A 4940-nucleotide genomic window follows, 5' to 3' on the forward strand; every position below is an offset into this window, starting at 1 on the left:
ATTCATTCATTCATTCATTCATTCTGATGTTCTGTGAGAATTGACTTGTCTCTGTGCCAAACATATTCAAGAAATGCCACAAGACTCTGAGTTATCAGTTACAAAGAAGATATCCAGGCTATCAACCCTCCTGGTTCGAAGGAGTTGGGGGACTCTCTGGGGTGGGGTTTCACAGGCAGATGAATTGAGGTGGGCCCTGAAGTGTGTGTAGATAATGCGGAAAACTCCATGAGTCAACTGCCTACCAGTTAGCCCCCCTTCTTTCTTGCTGCTGTGGTGTGATTTGTTCACCTCTATGCCCAGTGAGGCTGTTTCTGACTTCGTTAAGGTCACTTTTAGTTGGGTCTTCAGTTATTAGGAGCCCAAAGTACTGTGCAGGTGGGCTGTAGCCCAGTGCAAGTGGGATGGCTCTTTCCTGGCTTGGAGTCATGGGGTCACAGGAGGTGCCATTTGTTTCTCTGAGTTTCCCAAGGTCGAGCCTGCAGACTGGCCTGAGGGAGAAGACGAGGGTCAGGAGCTGGCACATGGGTCAGGGAGCTTCTTTTTCATTCTTATCTTAAGCCAGAGAGTGCCCAGCACATCCAGAAGTCAGGAGCACCCAGGCTGGGAAGGCATCTTGGCCATCCTCTAGGTCAGAGGTCAGGCAGGTGATGTAAATGAATGAAACAGATTTGTGTTTGCATAATAAACATGTAGGAATAGCCTTCATTTTATGAAGAAAAGTGCTCTCTAGAATTTGTCCTGATGCAGACGGACCTCTTGGTTGACTGTTCATTTTTCTTGTGGGGATGGAAAAGAAAAACAGTTCTATCCTGAAAAATAAACTACCTAACACTCAGCTTCCAGGCTGCAGGGACAATAGGCTGTACGGGGAATGGGAGCTGGGCACGGAATGACCACAGGTGGCACCACATGGTTGGTGGAATCCTGGAGCAGGATGAGAGGTCTTCCGATTTCTCAAGAGAAGCCTGAAACACGATTTAAAAAACTAAAAAAAAAAGTCCCTTTGTTTCCTGCACGCGTGCGTTATAGGAATACACAGCGGGCGGCAGGGTCTGGAGAGAGAGGCATTTGGGGTTAGGAGTGCAGGGGGAGGGGCGCCTGGGTGGCACAGCGGTTAAGCGTCTGCCTTTGGCTCAGGGCGTGATCCCAGCGTTATGGGATCAAGCCCCACATCAGGCTCCTCCGCTATGAGCCTGCTTCTTCCTCTCCCACTCCCCCTGCTTGTGTTCCCTCTCTTACTGGCTGTCTCTGTCTCTGTCGAATAAATAAAAATAAAATCTTTAAAGGAGTGCAGGGGGAGTGGGGTGAAGACACAGGGAGATGGAGCCAGGAGCAGGGGCTTTTGAGGGACAGAAGCTGAGTTCTGGTCTAGGTGAGAAACAAGCAAACGAGATCAAAAAGCACATTATCGATGCAGAAAAGCATAAAGAAGAAAATGAAAGTCATAATCCTGCTATACAAAAATTAAGAACGTGAAACTAAGAAAACAGTCCCGGGGTACCTGGGTGGCTCAGCTGGTTAAGCGTGGGACGCTGGGTTTTGGCTCAGGTCATGCTCTCAGGGTCGTGAGACCAAGCCCCACACTGGGCTCTGTGCTCAGCATGGAGTCGGCCTGACATTCTCTCTCTCCCTCTGCCCCTGCATCCCTGCCCCAACGCACACATTCTCTCTCTCTAAAAAACAAAACAAAATCCCATTTATAATTGTTGCACCAAAATCAATAAAATATCTAGGAATAAACTTCACTACAGAAAAAGCCCTAATTTTTTTTTAAAGATCTTATTTTTTGACAGACAGAGAGACAGCCAGTGAGAGGGAACACAAGCAGGGGAAGTGGGAGAGGAAGAAGCAGGCTCCCAGTGGAGCAGGGCCCGATGCGGGGCTCGATCCCAGGACCCTGGGATCACGCCCTGAGCCGAAGGCAGACGCTTAACGACTGAGCCACCCAGGCCCCCGAAAAGCCCTAATTTTTAACATTTTTCCTTATGGTCTTCTTTTTTCCTCTTACAGTCAGTCATCTTTCCTGATGTTAGATTATAATCATTTCCCCCTCACAATTACAGTCTCTGCAATCTTACTTTTGAACAGCGATATCTCAGCGCAGTGCGGGGGGCAATGGCTCATATTCAAATTCTGTCAGAATAAAACTGGTTGCTCTGTCCGCTCACTGAAGTGTCACCTGTCAGGCTACGGTGGTAGAAGGGTTGAAGGCTGTGCCTGGGCAGCGGCTGGTGTGTAGGAAAGGATGAAAACTAGCAGAGAGAGAAATCTAGGCAGGGAGAGGGGCAAGGCTGAGCCAGTCACTGCAGATCTTTAAGTGGAGCTAAATCATGCCCCGAGTGTGAATCCCTTTAGGAACGTTTAATGACATAAACTGCGTGTGTATAAGCCACACATGCTCCTGGGCTCCTCAGGGGCTCCAGGAGTGGGCATTCGCCTCCTGCTGCTATTTCTCTCAGATGGCAGAGCTAGGAGCAGAAGAAAGGGTACAGCAAATCAGTGTCCAGTCTGGAAGGATGACTCCAAGTGCTGGCTAAGGAGCCATTTCTAACAGTTAGGGCTGCGAGCCTCCCCCAGCTGTCCCCTCTGGGGCAGGTGCCCCTGGGGCCTGCTGGAGGAGAGGGGGCCAAGTGAGGAGGGCCTGCCGAGTCCCTCAGGAATGAGGCTGTCACGTGCCCTCTGAGTCTCATCTTTGTGTCTGTCACCTCTCACTGCCCTCTGGTTTGGGGTGGGGGGCCCCGGCAGACACACTATACCTGCTTTGTGACTACGTGTGTCTCCCCGAGGGTGTGTTCCTGGTGTCTTGTGCAATGACGGCGGAGTCGCGGGGCACACGTCTGAATGCATTTCCCAGGCAGCTGGCGTGATGAAACCGGGCTGGCCCAGCTCCCCTGTGAACGCTTGGCTCCCCTCATCTCTACTGTGTTCCCTGAGCAGACACCTGACATGGTAGTGGGAACTGGTTTCAGAGAGTGTTCACAACACACCCCTGTAGAGTGAGATTTTGCTTGTGTGTATGTAGCACGATTCCCAGGGATCAATGAGGGGGAAACCAACAAAACAAACAGATGTGTAATGTAGATTGTTCGTATCACTAATAATAATATGATAGCTATTTGCTGAGTATTTGCTATGTGCCAGGCTTTGGGCTAAGAGCTTTTACGCATTAACTCATACATTGTAGCCTCACAAAACCTCCCTGAGTTAGGTACAATTAATATCCTCATTAAAAAAAAAAATTGTTCTGGGGCACCTGGCTGGCTCAGTTGGTTAAGTGTCCGACTCTTGATTTCGGCTCAGGTCATGATCTCAGGGTTGTGAGATCGAGCCCTGCCTTGGGCTCTGTGCTCCGCAGGGAGTCTGCTCTCTCCCTCTCCTTCTCTCTCTGCCCCTTCCTCTCCCCCTTCACTTACCCCCCTTCCCACCCCTGCACGCTCTTTCTCTCTCTCAAATAAATACATCTTAAAAACTTTTCTGAGTTTTTTAATTAAAAGTTTATAAATTAAAAAAATTTATTATTGAAGTGTAGTTGACATACAATGTTATATTAGTTTCAGGAGCACAACATAGTGACTCGATAATTCTATACCTTACACAATCCGCACCAAGGTAAGTTACTCACCATCTGTCTCCCTGCACCATTATTACAGTATTATTAACTGTATCCCCTATGCCATACTTTTTCATCTCTGTCACTTATTTATTTTATGACTGGAAGTTTGTGCAAAAATAGGTGAAGACGATTAAGAGGTACAAGCTTCCAGTTATAATACCCTCATTTTAATAATGAGGAAACTGAGAGCCAGGGAAGATAAGTAATCTGCCCAAAGTCCACAGTCGTGGGGCCCGGACTTAAAGACATGCCCAGGCACCTGACCATGAAAACATGTTCATAGGAATTAACTGTAAAATAAAGAAAATATTGAACTTACATCGCTTATATTGTTTTATTTATCACTGTCTTATAATAAGTTTTCAGGCTGTAAGTTTAAAGGAGAAAAGGAAGACTTTCCTGAGCAAGACAGGAAACCCAGTACATTGGCAGATTTGAGGATTTGCAGAAGTCATGTTTGTGACTCATTCAACATACACAGAAAACGAGCCAAAAAAAATTGCATGTAATTGACTTAGATGATGCCCCTTTTCTGAGTGCAAAATTTGGAAGACAGCTTGTACTTGGCTGGAAACTTTGTCTAAAATGCACACAGATAATCAATGGCAGTGTGGATTCTAAGAATAGCAGAGAAGAAAACCTGATTCAGATGGAAGAACTGCTAAAGCTTTGGGGTCATTACAATTTGCAAACCCACGAAAGCAAACTGAATTTGCTCCAGAAACTGGAAAAAGCAGCTCACAAAAAAGGCAACAGCTGGTTCTGAGAAGTAAGCGATACCAGCCAAGAGTAAGGTCTGTGATCACCAGGGTCTCCTGATTTTCAGTGGAATGGACTTGGTGACTGCCTCGATGAAGACCGTGTAGGATGTTTCCATGCTTGTCCTGCCTGGGGTTCCACCAAATGTGGAGCTCAATGCTGCTGAGACCTCAAGCCACTATAAGAGCAAATTGAAATCAAAGGAGGAGAAATCATTCATAGCAAACATGCTGGATAATTTGTGGTATCAAATTACGGGATCTTTAAAGATCTCTTCTCTATTTCTTTTTTTAAAGATTTTATTTCTTTATTTTAGAGAGCAAGAGATGGAGGGGAGGGGAAGAGGGAGAGGGAGAGACTCCCCACTGACTGCAAGCCCGGTGCGGGGCTCCATCCCACCACCTCAAGATCACGACCTGAGCTGAAACCAAGAGTCGGACGCCCAACTGACAGAGCCACCCAGGTGCCCCGAAAGTCCCTTCTGTATTTCTAAAACTGTCATTCTAAGATGCATTTTAAAGTTGCCTGCCAAGGGCGCCTGGGTGGCACAGCGGTTAAGCGTCTG

General features: G+C 47.3%; 1 pseudogene; it reads left to right on the forward strand.

The window, feature by feature from the left end:
• The window catches only part of LOC100467978, a 19624-nt pseudogene extending 15011 nt beyond the window's left edge, over window positions 1–4613 (forward strand).
• The last annotated feature ends 327 nt before the right edge of the window (window positions 4614–4940 follow it).

This window comes from Ailuropoda melanoleuca, chromosome 4, assembly GCF_002007445.2.
Source record: "Ailuropoda melanoleuca isolate Jingjing chromosome 4, ASM200744v2, whole genome shotgun sequence".
In the NCBI taxonomy this organism is placed as follows: domain Eukaryota; kingdom Metazoa; phylum Chordata; class Mammalia; order Carnivora; family Ursidae; genus Ailuropoda; species Ailuropoda melanoleuca.